This window comes from Nannobrachium achirus (assembly GCF_963921795.1).
Source record: "Nannobrachium achirus genome assembly, chromosome: 22".
NCBI classification, from domain to species: Eukaryota; Metazoa; Chordata; class Actinopteri; order Myctophiformes; family Myctophidae; genus Nannobrachium; species Nannobrachium achirus.
The window spans coordinates 14,550,572-14,567,512 of record NC_137829.1 but is presented as its reverse complement, the minus strand read 5'-3'; the positions used below and the strand labels follow the sequence as shown (position 1 = coordinate 14,567,512).

The 16,941-nt window shown below is 49.7% G+C and overlaps 1 pseudogene across 1 annotated transcript; it reads right to left on the bottom strand.

The window, feature by feature from the left end:
- Nucleotides 1-6,999: 6,999 nt before the first annotated feature.
- LOC308307442 (CCR4-NOT transcription complex subunit 2-like) lies at nt 7,000-8,406 on the bottom strand (annotated as a pseudogene). The gene has a single exon. The product of its transcript is annotated as a CCR4-NOT transcription complex subunit 2-like (transcript).
- Nucleotides 8,407-16,941: the final 8,535 nt, after the last annotated feature.

The window sequence follows — 16,941 nt, the reverse complement described above, 5'->3', positions numbered from 1 at the left end:
AATGGAGTTTGGGCCCTGGGCGTGTTCACAAAAGCCTGAGTACTTTAACCACTTAAACCCTCTAAAGTTTTTTTCTTGTCTACACCAAATCTTTTTGCCTAAAAAGGCCTGATCTACAAGCTCACAACGCGTCACAATGTGGAGCGTTGTGTGCTTATAGCTCTTGCTGTTTTGGGCTAATGTTCAGCGAACTTCCCCCCAGAATAATGGATGCTGGGGTTCAAGTGGTTAAGTAAAATATACTGTAGAAATACTCTTGTCTAGACTTTTACAAGTCTGTACTCCAAATGTTAGTTGTATACAAAAGCATTGGGATCAAAATAACTTTAAAGCACCAAAAGTAAAAGTTCTAATTATTCCAAAATACTTTTCTGAAGGTTTTCAAAAAAAGCTCACCAATGTGTCTCAATGACTATGCTAATGACTAATAGCATAATTCATTCAAGACAAATAAAATAGAATAAAATACAGAGATAAAACGTTTCTGTAATCCTTTTTGACTCAGACCATACTAGAAATTCACCGGGGCCCGCCAGGGGTCAATTACAAAATAGCCATCTCTGCCGAAATGTCTTGCCGAATGTTGGCATCAGAATAGGGACACTGGGGTTCATCCATTCATGTGCTTCACTTAGACTGGTCTGGCTGTGCGAGGTTGCTTCTTTCTTGGCCCATGGCCTGATTTTTAAGTGTCACCAAGAGAGAAACTCGGGAGCATTTTTCTCTGAAGAAGCAAAAAAGTCCCTGCCTCATAACTCAAAGGAGCTGCTGCTCTGTGCAGCTGCAGACCATACCAAAACAGGTGGATTGCAACTGAATTGGCCTGGCCCAGGGTATAACAGCATTCCCTCTCTGTTTGGGTGGAAACCTCATACATCCAAAACTAGTCACGTTTCAGGATTCAAATTCAAAAGCAGCAGATCTACAAGCTCAAAATGCACGTTTCAAACTTGTGATCAAGTAGGACGTTAATTTAGGGGGGAAAACACACAAGATGGAATGTTCCTGTCGAACAGCAACAATTCATTTCATCCACATAGCATAGCAGCTAGCATGCACAATCACGTTGGACAGAGGTTTACAGACAGTGTATGCATTGCTGACACACTGGTGCGCTGGGAGACATGTCCAGGTGTGCCTTGAATTGTGTGACAACCAAACAATTCTTTCTGTATCTCTGTCTGTCTGTCTCCCAGTCTCTCTTCCCCCCCCACACAGAATCTGAACTGAGATCCACCATGAGCCGCTAAGCTGGATGTAGTATGTTGTGTGTCTCATCTCATCAATGTATCATCTCATATTTGATTATGCTTTATATTATAAATGTTTCTGTGTGACAATGTGCACTATGCTTGCTGGATAACAATACTGTCGGCCATAGGCGATTTTAAGGGGTGTCCTAGGGTGCACGTGCACCCTGGCCGCCAGGCGGCCATTTTGATTTTTTTTTTTTTTTTGTAATGTAACTTTATTTTATAATTATTAAATAAAACAGTGATCGTGATTTGTAAAATGTGCGCAAAAAGAGAGGTGGAGGGGCAAGTATTTCAGCTTGCTTGCTTGCAATGTAAGACCTATCAGCTTGCTTGGCGACGGCGCTGTTGGCAGACTTGGCAGGCACTGTGGGTGGGCTGTGAGATTGACACCTGTGCTGGCCGGCTGTGTGACTCTCTGATATGATGACCCACAATTCCGTGATTTCCTTATCTGTTTCCGCCCGCCTAAAACAATATGGATACAGCAGCAGAGCAGCAATAATGGCGAAACGAACTATAAATACAAAGACAATTGACCAATTCTTTATAAAAAAGAGCAAACCCAGTGCCACAACCGATAATTCATCATCAGGAAATGTGAACACGGGTTCACTCGACACTGACAGTAATGCTAATGAACGTGAACCAGAGGAGGTGGACGGAGCTTGCAGCAGCAGTGATCCAGCCACCGACATCACTGTGGAAGGCTCGCCGTTGCCGGAGACCGAGGCCCCGGTTCCTCCACAGCAAGCAAGCCCCACTCCAGACTCAACTGTTGTTACCCCAGGCCCAGACCCAGAGGAGCCAAATGAAGCCAACTTTGTTCATGAAAGAGACCCTTGCCATGGCCCGGATAAAGCCAAGCAGTTTTTGGCTTTGGGTCCATATCAGCCAGAAGATGTAGAATGTCCATTAAAGGCCGCTGGCGAAAAACAACGCAAATTCAGAAAGGAGTGGTTTAAAGATTTTGCCTGGCTGGAGTATAGCGTGCGCCATGACCGGGCGTTCTGCTTTCCATGTCGGGCCTTTGGTTCTGAGAACGCCGAGCAAGCTTTCAGGAGGACAGGTACATAAAGACACATCTCTGTTTACACAATGCTGTTGTACTCCCTCCAAGTGCATAGTCTATTATGTTATGAGCGCAGTTTCTCTACTTTGAGACAACTAAAAACGTATTTACGGACAACCATGACTGATAAAAGAGTGTCAGATATAGGCATTTTACAGATTGAGAAAATACACGAAATTAAAGTGCAGAAAATAATTGAAAGGTTTGCAAGTGCCAAAACCCGGAGGCTGCAGTTCATTGTGTAATAAGGATGTGTCTACTATTTGTTTTTGTGAAATGCTTATTTGACACTGTAAATGACTGCTTGATTGCTTGATGAATGATGATTAACTTGATGTTTGGCTTTATATGTCCTGGCTGTGCTGCCTCTGTCTGCAAAATAAGTAAATAAATCCTATAGATAGACATATGGTGTCTAGAAAAAGAAGCACCTGTTTTACACTTTTTTTTGTTTATATTGTGTTACATTTGGGTACAAAATTAACTGCAGAAATCCGCTAAAACAACATTACAAAACCGCTAATATCCGCAAGCGCGCACGCGAGCGTCGTGCACGCGCGCTGCGCGCGCGTGCATGAGGTAATAGAGGTCGTGCACCCCCTGTTGGAAGAGGCTAGAATCGCCTATGCTGTCGGCCATTGTGTGCATGTGTGCGGAGGCATCACCAAAAGAAAGGTTTAATGTGATAGGCTATAATGCATTTTATAGAGGTTAGGTTTCGGTGAGGATTGTTATATTATTATGTTATGGAGTTACCGTATGCCTGCTTCATTCTTAGTTGCATGCCTGCCTGTGTAGCGCACCGGGATATAGACAATCTGCAACAAGCTCTTATCGTGTTACTGTTTTTCGTAGATCGTGTATCCCCCCCCCCATGAGGTCAAAGGCAGCCAGAAGTGTGACACGAGGTCATGCAAGGACACTGACGCAGACGGTTCTAAATGTTAAGAATGGTACTCTCTCCCTTGGACCTTGAACTTGCGAGTAGAAAGAGAAAAAAGCACAGACGAGGGAACTCACTTGATATTGTAACTTTGTCACAAACTTTGATTTCAACCTTAGGATGTTCAAAGCTGTAAAGCCCATTTTTTTGCTAAGCCTTTTAAATAGTTCGGCAAAGCGATTGCGACACAACACCTTTCTAGTAAGGTTTGTATTCGAACGGCACATGGAGGAAAAAAGGACGTAATTGTTGTAAAACAGCAAACGCCTTTAAACATCTAATATTTCATGTTCAAGGCAAAGCGACCGCCGTATAGTGTTTCAGGAGAACCACCTCCACGCCCCCCACCCCCACCTCCTCCCTCCCTCCCTCGTGGACAACTTAAGTGATGTAAGGCACACAGTTTATGCATGAAAAATGAAAATGACTTCAGGTAGAAAACGCCCCGCCATCCATAAAGACACGCACACAGCGGCAGCGGCGGGGGGAAGGGTGGGGGTATAAACACACACGACGGAGGGAGCGCTCTATAAATCACTCCACCGCGGCGGGACTAGCTGCATGGAAGCCCCTTACTCCCCCCCACACGTTACCCCTGGATTCCTTTTTTTCCCTTGACGAACGGCAATAATGCCTGGGAGACAGTGATCAATCTGCATTACGTTTACAAAGCACTCAAACAACGTTCACCCTTTTCTCCTTGCCACCGCCGCGCTCCGTATAGCGGTCAGAGGGCCTGCAGCTGAGCGGGCGGGGAAGGAAGAGGGAGAGAGAGGGGGGGACGGGGGGGACGGGGGGACGACACACAGTATTAAGCTGAAAGGTCAGGTTGTGGTGGTTAGGTAAGGGGGCTGTGTGCTAATGGCTCTGCCCGGGAGAGGCAGCTATTGATCAGGACGTGTCCCCCCCACCACCGCCTGTGCACCCAGTGGTGGATAGGTACGCACGAAACACGCACGCATACACATACGCTCGCACGTTTGCATTGCTACAGGCCTACTTGTGAGGACAACAGGACAGCAATTTGCGTGCCATGCATGGTATTTGTAATCAATTTTGCCATTTTGAAGCCCCTAATACTGTGTTCACAAGGGCAGATAAAAGATAAAGATACAAAGCTACGCAGAATATCTGACACTTTGAATCTGTGTATCTGAAAGCCTCCCCCCCAAAGGACCCCTGCAATGTGTCCCAGGACAACTTTGAGAACCACTGATGAAATGGAATTCTGCTGGGACAATTACCTTGGACTCTTTTTACTTCCAACAAGTATTTTCTAGAAGTCATATATAGGACCTTCATATGAAGGTAAGTTTGTTTAGAGAGTGATAACAGTCATTAGGCTATGATATATTGGCAGGGATATCATGCATTAAATTAAACTAGAGGCATGAAGGAAAACAAAAAAGTAACAATTCTATGGTCTCCTTGGGTCGTACCATTTTGTGAACATACCAGTAGGCCTATATCTGGACAGGATGGCATGGCAGTCAGGAGGATGCGCCACCTGTGTGCATTAAGCAGCAGATGCCCCACCCCTCCTCCCCCTCTACCCATGATTTGAATACCAAGGACTTCCAATGTAAAAAAAGACCGTAAAAGGACTTATTTGGGATGTTCCTTTTAGGCAGGGTGTTTAACTGTACTTGTACTGTACTACATTTCTATTGTATTGACTATACTTGTACTGTTCTCCATTTTTGTCTAATAACATTTTCAATCAATCAATCCCCCTCAACAGGCTGTGCATCGAAATGTACAAAACAAACACAGGATTGTACCATTTTATAACGACCAGCAGGCCTATAGTGAGCACCAATTATATGAAGATACTGTAGGTTGAAAATGGGTAAAATGGTACTTTACTAGTTTAAATACTTCAACTACTGGAAATTGCAAGTGTGGTTGCCGTGACGTGAATTTTGAACCACTTAACTTTGTGTACTAAGAGATATTATTTGTTTTAATGCTGCTGTAACAGAGTAGAGGCTTCTACATTGTGGTATTGCTACTTTAGGATGAAAATGGGAGTACTTCTTCCACCACAGAGCTCCGGTGGGCCGGTGTGGCTCGCCGCTCCTCGTCCCCCGCGGTGAACACTTCTGTCGCGTGTCAAGTCGCTACAACGCCCATGACATCACATCCCTCGAGGGGGAGGAGTTGAGCGTTGACGGTGTGTCTGGCAAAACTCACATTTATCTTGATGATGAATTGCCGTGCGTGCTGACAGCTTTGTGTGTGTGTGTGTGTGTGTGTGTGTGTGTGTGTGTGTGTGTGTGTGTGTGTGTGTGTGTGTGTGTGTGTGTGTGTGTGCGTGCACGCAAAGCATGAAGATTACGAGGGGCCTCCTGGTGGCAGCAGCTGCTTCTGTCCGACAGCGCTCAACACTTGTCGATAAATGTTCATTTGTGGATTAGCCTTCTACTCTGCTTTTTTTCCCCTCCCTCCCTCTCTCTCTCTCTCTCTCTCTCTCTCTCTCTGCAGTTGAAAACATGTTTAGTCGCACACGGACTGCTGCCAGACACTGTAAAGTCCACATGAAATACTGTAGGTTTATGGATTGAGCACAACAGTTGAGTCTTATGTGGGGATAAGGCGGTTTTGAAAACCACCTTACTAGTTCTTTTGAAAACCATTGGTTTTCAAACGTTTTAACACCAAAGAGCAAATGGAAAGGAAACCATGTTGTGTTCAACAATATGTCGATCAGCCTCTCAGGTGCACCAGAAGATTTTCTAACTTTGGGTTTGATCTTTGCTAAAGAATCTTCAGCCTCAATTGTAAGTGACGTTCTGCCCACTGTTGCCAGCACCAATTGGCTCTGAGTCACCAGGGGTGTAAAGTAACTAAGTACTCAAGTACTGTACAGTATGTACAATTTGAGACTACTTAAATGTGTCAGTACCACAATGTATAAAAACTCTGTTTATGTATTTACTCCCCACAAGGGATATGGAGCAGAGGAAGACCCAAGAACACCCGGAGAAGGAGCACAGAGCAAGATGCTAAAAGAAGGGACTGACGGTGGACAAAGTTGAAGACAGACGAGAGTGAAAACGACTCATCAATGGCTTATGTTCCGAAAGGAATATAAAGGCCTAAGTAAGTAAGTAAGTAAGTAAAGAGGAGCACACACTGGACGCGAGCGGCTACGCAGCGTCGCGTTGCGGTATTGACGTGCGTGAAGTGCCGCGAGGTAACACCAACTGGATGCGGCATACTGCCGTGCGTTGCATCCATTTCCCCCGGTGGGACAACTCTGCAGTGAGGGGCTTCTCGGTAGGGAGAACATTTCACCGCACGGCAACGCTGGCTTCATTATCCATACATCTTATTGTATGTGTCACGTTTTTGCACAAGCACCACTGAGATCTGTCTCCTGATCTCCATATCCTGCTCTGTCCCTCCGTGTTACAAAACACATCTGCACACAGTGTTTATTCACCTCGTAGAGAGTATGTTTAATTAAACTTACCATAATATCAGCAACCATTAAGTCATCGATAATGTTTATAGAATGTACAGTTTAGAGACCTGGAGTTTTGAGACCTGACGCAATTATCCTTTGGCGAAGTGCGCTATTTATGCAAGGATTTACCAACTGCTTTAGCTCCGCATTCATTTTCATGTTTTGAACTGTCTTTTGCTGTAGGTTTGACACCAGTTACATAGCTAGTGGGTAGGGCTGTCCTGGAACAGCAGCAGTTCTTGGGACAGCAGAACAGCAGTTCTTAAAAGGCCTGGGCTGGGTTGTACTTGGATGTGCTTGGCCTCTTTTCCAGCTTGTCATATTCCAGGTGGAATTCCCTGGATGCCCTCTTCTTCCAGTTAAGACAATCAAAGAAGTAGTAAGTTCCCGTTTCATGGGTTTTGGCTGTTCTTGTGGGCTCCATGCCGGGTATCCTTGTGATCCAAACCTGCGCCTCCTTGTGGAACCTCCACCCCCGGTTAAACAGCTCTGCCGCTGCCTGAAGCTGTAGCTCTCCAGCGTGCATGTAGTACAGGTAGAACAGCAGGTCTTCACCATATCGAGCTACGTTGATTGCAGGCATCTTATCCCTTATGTGAACAGGGAAGTCAAGATCCTGAGGTTGACAAGGTGCAGACGCCCAAGGGGAAACAAACTTGGGGTACAAATGTGTGGGCGAGTTGAGGTCGAGCCCTAGTGTTGTAAGGTCACTTCCCAGTGCCAAATGGACCATTCCAGGGTCCGTCTCTGCTGCCCGAAGGAATGTCAGCAGTCCAATCATCCCGAATTAGTCCGTCACCATTCCTGAAGGAATGTTTGTCACGCGACCACCGGGCAACACCTGGATCCCTTTCTTCTGGTGCTTCTGTGGTGAGGCGGTCTTGTCTCTGGGGGACTTGAGTCCCTCTGCGTCGGGTGTGCTCCTGCCAGTGGAGTTTAAGCTGTGGCCAGGGGTGGAGTTTAAGTTGGTTTTACTGTGATCATTGCTCAACGTAGGGTGCTTGTAGTTGTGGCCAGGAGTGGAGTTTAATTTGGTGTTACTGTTGTGGTTAGAGCCAGGAATGGGGTTTAAGGTGTGGCCAGGAGTAGAGTTGCATAATATATCATCATCGTTGCCCAATGCAGGTTGTTTGGAGTTGTAGCCAGAGGTGGAGTTTAAGTTGCTTAACGTAGGTTGCTTGTAGTTGCGGTCAGGAAACGCAATAAAGTCCTCGTTATGGTAGAAATGCTGTGTCTGTTCATTTGATGGTTTTGTCAGCGTACCAAGGTATGATGCTGGGATTCCACTCCCTTCTTCCCTCCGTCTTCTGCCCACTAATGCGGGGAATTCTGACAAATCCAGTCCTGTTACATTGTCCCTTACACCTCTGCCACTGAAGATGCTGCTCGACGCAGGTTTGTTCACCCCAAAAGCCTGACTGCGGTTCAACCCTGACATGCTGTTTATGGAGGAGGGCCGGCATGCTGGCTGTTGCTGGGGCATACCGATGACGCTGGGTGAGCTGCGGTTGGGACTTCCTAGTCCAGAACTCCACATGCTGCTGGTCCTGCCACCCGTTCCAATGTCTGGAACAAGCTGGTCCTGGTTTAGCATGTTCCTCATGTTCATGGGCAACAACCCCCTGCTGGGCGATGGAGTGTGTTGGAAGGACATGGTGGGCCGATCCATCCTGGGAGTAACTTTGTAACTATAGGTGCAAAACTGTGCACAATTGTGTCAAATGTGCTGTACCCGTGTTATCAGAGTTGATTATGTTAGTTCATCTGTGATGTCACTTCCAAGACGTCCGTCATCTCCATATTTGGGCCTATCTATTTGTGCACCGTTTCTCAATGTCAGGTGCAGGGACCACCAAGCGTCCAATAGGATCCTTACAGGTCTGTAACCCTGATGAGTTTATAGTGTATAGGGTTCCAGTCAGTGGTAGTAACCAAGTACCAAATATGAGAGATAGACTGACTATCGTAAACGATACAGACAGTTTGTTTACGATTCTAAGACGAGACAATGTTATTCTCCATAGGTACATTACTTCCGTGACCCATGGGGATGAACGAGTGACGCCAGGATTTCGCTACTCATATGATTGACGCTCTTCCCACACTTTTATAGTTTATAACGGTGATGTTTAAACTCACAGCCTGCAGAACCGATCCCAATCAGTACATCACGTACAGTGCAGGAGGGAGTCACTTTAAGTATACTGTTCAGTAGTGTAAGTGATACATTTCTGGTTTAAACAAATATGTTGTTAAAAGATTAAACACTATATTGGGATAGTAATCATTGCTATAGAGCAGGGGTCAGCAACCTTTTTGAAATGAAGTGCCATGTTTTTATTTCCTAGATAGTCAGTGTGCCATGTCCTCATACATTTTAATGACGCCATTGATTGGCAGGAAATTATTATAACGATCATTAGACTCATTAGCAATAATCCACCTATCTCCCCGACTCCCTCCCCAGTCAGAGTTCAGAGTTTTAATGAATGTAGAATTATGTGCAGGATGTAATTTGCTGTAAATTAGGTGACTTCATTTAATTGACCACGTTTTTTTTAAGTAAAAAGTCCTCTTTCTCACTCTTCTGCCAGTGTGCCAGTGATCCCCAGTGCCAATGTTGGCACCCGTGACTAAGGTTGCCTACCCCTGCTATAGAGTGTTTGTTCAGTAACAGGGGTCTCCCTGTCTCTCCAGCTCTTTAATAATAAGAAAATACTGTTTATTGTCATACCTCCAGACAAGGTCCCCCTATGGGATAACAGCGCCATCTGGCGGTGCAACAGAGTAAACTCATCTACTCCCGTACGAAAAATGTCATTTGTCGGAAGGGCTGTCAATCACAAAACGAGGGCACCGCCCCCGAGTGTATATAAACCCCCTGGGCTATCATGACTTCCTCTTCCGCACCTCTGCTAACCTGCAACTAGAGTGTCGCGAACTCAGCCATATAGTATTAATTCTGTAAAGTTTAGCCTAAAGCGACGGCTAGGAAGTCGGCCACTGGCCTTTATAGAATTTCTCCCGTACGTTTTCTCTTCTATATTCTTCCTACAGTTCGGTGTTTTCTTCGCTTTCGTCTTTGAGTCTTTTACTTCTTCTCTGTACGTTCTGCCACGTGTTTCCCTGCCCTAGCTTAGCTTCGCTTAGCTTCGGTTAGCTCACGATGGCGGCTCGTCGGCCCACAGTTAGCAGCCTGCTAGCCAGGGTACCGAAGAAGTGCGGCCTTCCCAGCTGCAAAGGGCTCATCGCCAATGAAGATACTCACCCGTTCTGCATTGTCTGCATGGGGGTAGGACACGCCTTGGCCTCTCTGTCCCCTCCGGCCCCGGCCACGGGGGTGAACTGTACTGACTGCCTCCAGTATGATGTTCCAGCCCTCGAGGCCCGCTGTGAGATCACTGGCGCTGGCTACGGCCTTCACACCACGGTCTCCGCCGGATCCCTCCCAGACACCTCTCCTCGTGTGCCGGACAGCGCTGCACGCCACAGCGCTGCTTCTCGCCACGTGGTTAGGCCTCCAGCGGCCTCGCCCTCAGCTAGCTTCGGTAGCCCCGAGGCTAGCGGGTCTGCTGCCGCTGCTACCCCTGCTGTTTCTCCGACGGGCTCGACTGGTGCCGTGCCCAAGAAGAGAACATGCAAGACCGCCCACGTTGCTCCACCGCCAGCTGCAACCTTGGCCGTCCCCTTCAAAGAATTCCACCCGCTAGTCGTCGGTGACATTCCTCTCTCCTTCTCCGTCCCCCAGCTCCGGGCTATGCGGCCACCTAGCCCCGTCTCCTGGCATGCTAGCGACGGAGACGAACCGGAGCAAGAGGACTACGACATGGACGAGGTGGACACGGAGGGTGAGTACTCGGAGGAAGACGAGTCCACGCTCCCCTCCGGCCAGGGCGGAGACGCGGCCAGGGTGGTTCCTCATGCCGAGGTCCTTACCTCCGCCGCATCCTCCCCAGCCCCTTCTGCCTCTCTCCCCCCTTCCATGCCGGCTGGGGCAAGAGGGGCAGCGGCACAAGACCCAGACTCCATCCCCATGGACGAGCTCTCGGTGCTGGAACGTGCTACCATCCGTTGCGGCCTGGAGCTGCCGCTCGGAGACGCGCCACTCGGACCACGGGCTAGAGTTCCCCTCCTTGGCCAGGATGTGGAAGCCTCCCCCCGCCACGAATGGAAAAGCTCCCACTGGTCCCAGGCTTTGCAGAGGCCCTGCATTCGACCTGGACTACACACAAGGACCCCCCCAAGCTCCCCTTCTTGGTCGACTGCCGCGACGCAGAGAAGGCGGGAATCCCCTTGTGCCCTCCCATGGACAAACTGATGGCTCAGTCCCTCGTCGGGAGCCTCAAGCCAGCTCATGAGCGGACCGGTCCTGGAGGCCGCAATCCCTTCAACTTGTCCGTGGGGAAGAAGCCTCCTGGTTTTGCCATCGCCTACGACGACAAGCAGTCGTCCAGGGTCAGGAACTCTTACAGAGCCTCCGCGCTGGCGGCCAGGACGATGAACGCCACCCAGCTGCTGCTCTCCTCCACCAGGCGCCTCCTTAGCGAGATGCGGGAGGTGCCTGACGAGACGGTGGAGGAGGTGGACAAGTCGCTGCGCATGCTGATGGACCTGAATGTCCACGCCATCGAGTGGCTTGGACACGGTATGGATTACTGCATCCAGGCGGAACGTGCCAGGTGGCTTGAAAAGGTAAAGTGTCCTGGCAGTTCCGGAGAGGAGACCGAGAAGGTCCTGCAAGACCTCCCCGGCCACCCTACCTCCCTCATGGGCGGTGGACTGGAGCTTCTCCGCCAGGAGGTGGCGGATAAGAAGATCACTCTGGAACTCCTGGAGGCCACGACGGACCCCCAGGCACCCAGAAAGGAGAAGAGGCAGGGACGAAGCAAGGCCCCTGGTCAGGCTGACAGGGGGCGCTCTTCCTCCAAGCAGGGGAAACAAAACAATCCCTCTAGGACCCCCTCTTCTTCCTCCGCGGGACCCCCTCGCACTGCAGCGGGGGCTCAGGCCTGCTCTCAATCCCGTCACCCTCCCAGGCACGGGTTACCGGCTGGCACCCACAAGGCCCGTGGGAAGCCACCGCGAAAGTGACACTGGACTCGGGCGGGGTCCCCCTGATCATTCAGGGGACCCCCCCTCTCAAGCGCAAGCGAGTGAAATGTATGAACAATTTTTCTTATGCCAAGAAAATGTCATTGTCTCCTCCTCTGTGCTCTCCTCCAGTGCCTGTATTAAAAAGTGTGTTGATAAAACAATGCCTGTTTCTTTCAAACCCACCTGCTTTAGTACAGACGACCCCATTTTGCATGAATTTAGCCAGTGTAGAGAAGTCCAGGCTGGAATTTCTTTCCACTCAGAAAATATCGCTTTCTCCAGTCACGCAGACAGGTTACAAGCAGAATATTTCTCTTTGCAAAATGTTCCCAGACAAGCTAATTCCTATTCACAATGGTATGGTTTCACTAGTGTGCAATACCCCTCTGTCTCCACCGAGCGGCACTGTTATGCCGACTCTAGTTCAGGACAGGAGTTTGGTCTTAGCGTCAGGGAAGAAGCCAACACATATCAACACCCAGGGTCGGCCTCGTCTTCCCGTAAGGAAGCATATAAAGGCCTTAGCACAGGTTGTAAACGTAAATACAATTCCCCGAGCCGGGGATTATGTTACTTATGCGATAAACCCTGTCCCCCGGGCTCCACGCTATGTGCCGCCTGTATTTTTAACAAGCGAGGCTTCTCGGAGGTCACGTGTCCGTCTCCCACCGGATACGGAAATAAGCGTACCGGAAACGGAAACGCTCTTTCCGCCGGTGTCTCCGCACCTTCCGGCCCGGCGCCTAGCGGATACGGAAACGTGCCCGGATACGGAACCTCTCGGTCCCGTCCTTCCTCTCCCTCCCGGCCCAGTAGTCCCGCTCAGGCGGTACAACCCCAAGGCTTCTCCGTTGCTCAGCAACACGTTAGCACAGTGTGCAGAGCAATGGAAGCGTTGCAATCCGAATCACTGGGTGTTTCGGACGGTGACACGGGGCTACAGACTACAGTTCGCGGAAATACCCTCCCTATCCAGCAAGGTTATTTACACTCGAGCCCGCGGCTTGAAAGCGGATGCCTTGAGGGAGGAGATAAGCTCACTATTGCGCAAGGGCGCTATAGTGGAGTTATCACGCGACCAGAGCCGTTTAGGCTTCTGGAGCCGTTATTTTCTGGTTCAGAAAAAAGGGGGGGGGCTGCGTCCGATTATGGACTTACGTGCTCTGAACAAGCACTTGAAAAAGTTCAAATTCAGGATGCTGACGTCAGAGTCACTGATGAAATCAGTGAGACAGGGGGATTTCCACTGTTCAGTGGATCTGAAGGACGCTTATCAGCACATCCTCATTTATCCCCCACACAGGAAGTTCCTGCGGTTCGCCTTCGAGGGGCGCCTGTACGAGTACACGGTCCTCCCTTTCGGTCTTTCCCTGAGCCCTCGGGTTTTCGTGAAAGTGACCGAGGCAGCCATTGCTCCACTGAGGCATCAGGGAGTCAGGCTGGCGAACTACATAGACGATTGGATGATTTCCGCCGCCTCCTGCTCAGAAGCGGCGCGCCATACCAATCTGGTGTTGTCACACCTGAAGGCCTTGGGTTTCAACGTCAATTTTGGCAAAAGCATGTTGTCACCCTCCCAGCAGATTTCCTTTATAGGAATATCTCTGGACTCGGCCACAATGTCCGCCCGCCTCTCCCCGGAGAGGGTGGACAGGTTTCTGACTTGTCTCAGCTCCTTCCGACTGAACCAGGTGGTCAGGTACAAGGAGTGCATGAAGTTAGCTGGGCTGATGGCATCAGCGGTGCAACTTCTGCGTCTGGGCAGGTTTCATATGAGACCTTTCCAGCGGTGGTCACTGGCGCTCAGGATTCCTTCCCTGCAAGGGTACAGGAAGGTGACAGTCAGCCAGGTCTGCATGGACGCTCTGGTCCCATGGAGGGACCAGGCGTTGTTGACGAGTGGGGTCTCCATGGGCGAGGTGGTGTCACGCAAGGTGATCACCACAGACGCCAGCCGCTCGGGGTGGGGCGCCACCCACGAGGGGCGTTCGGCCAGGGGTCTTTGGACCCCGGCCATGTTGGAGCGCCACATCAATTATCTGGAGTTAATGGCGATCTACTTGGCGCTCAAGCATTTCGAGCCATTTCTTCAGGGTTGTCATGTTCTGGTCAGGACGGACAACACGGCGGCCCTGTATTATCTCAACAAACAGGGTGGCCTCGCCTCGCGCGTGCTGGATCAGCTGGCGCGCGAGATGACCCTCTGGTGCTTGCCTCGTCTGAGGTCCATCAGAGCCTCCCATGTCCCGGGCCTTCAGAACGGCGGCGCCGATCTGTTGTCCAGGGGGGAGCCTCGTTACGAGGATTGGTCTCTCCACCCTGCGGTGGTGAGGCAGATTTTCTCCAGGTTCGGTCAACCTCGAGTCGATCTCTTTGCCTCCCAGGAGAACGCGAAGTGTCCCCTTTACTTTTCAGTGAGGGGACCTTCTCCTCTGGGGACGGACGCGTTTGCTTACGAATGGCCACAAGGTCTTCTCTACGCGTTTCCACCCCTGGAACTGATCCTTCCCACTCTGGAGAGGATCAGATGTTCCAACCAGGAGGTTCTTCTGGTGACACCATCCAGGGGAGTGTGGAGGTCTCTGATCACCCCACTGCTCTCTCGACCCCCTTGGCGGCTCAGGGATCTGCTGCGCCAGGCAGGGGACGAGATCTTCCATCCAGACCCACGGGGCCTAGACCTGTGGGTTTGGCCCGTGAGAGGGAGAACCTGCTCGCAGCAGGCTTCTCACCGACGGTTGTAGCCACTATTCAGAGTGCTAGAGCCCCCTCCACTAGGGCTGTGTATGATGGAAGGTGGAATGCCTTTTTGGACTGGTGTGAGCTACAGGAGCCACCTGTGGTGGCTCATTTAGCTTCGGCCCAGAGGGTGTTAGATTTCCTGCAGGACCGCCTGGACCTTGGTCTGGCGTTCTCTACACTGAGGGGTTATTTAGCGGCTATTGATGCCTGCCACCTGGGGGTGGCAGGTAAAGGCCTTTCTAAAATCCCTGAGGTGGTCCAGTTCATGCATGGTGTTGACCATTTGAGACCTGTGACCAGAGCCTTGTTTCCTGTTTGGGATCTACAAGTGGTTCTTGAGGGCCTTTGCGAGGCACCTTTTGAACCGATTGGGAGGACCTCTTTGAAACATTTAAGTTTCAAGACAGCTCTTTTGCTTGCCTTGTCTACGGCTAAGCGTGTGAGCGACCTTCATGCGCTCTCTGTGAGCCCTGATTGTATGAGGTTTCTCAATAATGACTCCAAGGTTCTTCTTAAACCTCATTTGAGTTTTATTCCTAAGAACCGGGTGGTCCCGAAGGAACCTGTTGTTTTGACGGCTTTCCATCCTCCTCCGTTTGCTTCAGAGGAGGATAGGCGTCTTCATTGTCTTTGTCCTGTAAGGGCCCTGAAGGCCTACTGTGACAAGACGGTGGACAGCAGGTCTACTTCTCAGCTTTTCGTGGTCATGAATGCCCGTCAGCGAAAAGCGGTGTCCAAACCCACTCTGTCGAGATGGCTTGTGGATGCGATTAGGTTGGCTTACACCCGGTCTGGGTCTGAAGTGCCGGTAGCACTTAAGGCCCACAGTACTAGGGGTGTGTCTACCTCTTGGGCTTTGTCCAAAGGTGTCTCCATTGAGGAGATTTGTGCAGCGGCGAATTGGTCTTCGCCGTCCACCTTGGCGACCTACTATCACCTGGACGTTGCGCCTTCTGCTATGGCGCATACGGTTCTGGGTGCTGCTGTCCCTCCTACTATGTAGTGGGGCGGCTCTCTCCCCTTCCTGAGACAGCATGCTACTGTTTCTAGGATACATGGGGGGGGACCCTGAGTTTTCCCTTATATTACTGCAGTATTATAAGGCGGACCTGTGTCTGCCCTTAGTGCATAAGGCAGGCCTCGGTCTGTCAGGGTCTCTTTTTTCTGTCTAAACACGCCCAGGCCCTGTGGGCCTGGGTCGGATCAGTCCTGGGAGGGGTCACGTCGGTTGACGAGACCTCCTTCCGGGTGTGGTCGGTGTGCACGACAGTCTTGTCGGTTCATGGCTTCTCGGGGAGTGTATGAGTCCCATAGGGGGACCTTGTCTGGAGGTATGACAATAAACGTATAGGTTCCGGACGGAACCATGTTTATTTAATACCGGAGGACAAGGTCCCCCGAATAAAGCCCCTCGGTTCGCTAGTTGCGGGCGCAGAGGTGCGGCTTTAGAGGAAGTCATGATAGCCCAGGGGGTTTATATACACTCGGGGGCGGTGCCCTCGTTTTGTGATTGACAGCCCTTCCGACAAATGACATTTTTCGTACGGGAGTAGATGAGTTTACTCTGTTGCACCGCCAGATGGCGCTGTTATCCCATAGGGGGACCTTGTCCTCCGGTATTAAATAAACATGGTTCCGTCCGGAACCTATACGTTTCAGGTGGGTGGCCAATCTTCAGCCAAAGATGTACTGTAACCTGGTAAATGAGAGTATACCCATTTGTCAGGTTACATTTTATAGTGTTCCAGTTCCAATTGTGTCTACTCATTTCTTTGTGTCATCACTTTCAGTTCCACTTGTTTATCCTGAATCCTGTGTGAGTTCTCTCCCCTGATTGGATGCACTCAGTATCCCAACATGAAAATGTATTTTCTGTTTAAGCAAGAGCTGGACGGACAGAAAGACCCATGTCACTGAACACACACTCTAGCAATGATTACTATCAGAATAAAAATCAATTCAACCCTTATTTTAACACAATATCACTTACCCTACTATTAAACTTCCATGCACGTCAGCATAATTTGAACTCACATATTACTGACGAGTTTTAAAAAATGTATTCTTCTTATGGGTATCATCTCTCAACACACATGCATGTCGAGGTGAACGTTGAAACTCCAACCTCAATATCTTTAAGCATGTCTCTTAACCATCATGCCTGCACGTAGTCCTGACTCCAAAACACTTTCCCCCCTCAATGAGAAAAGATTTGAACCTGCAACTTTCATTATCTTCATGAATGTGCTTTGAACACCATGCAAGCCACAGTGTACATACCCCTGACTTCAGGCAATTTACATTTCTCATTAAATCTTTTGCTAAAAGTTATTTTACAAACAAAAAACTGTGAGCCTTAATAAGCAAT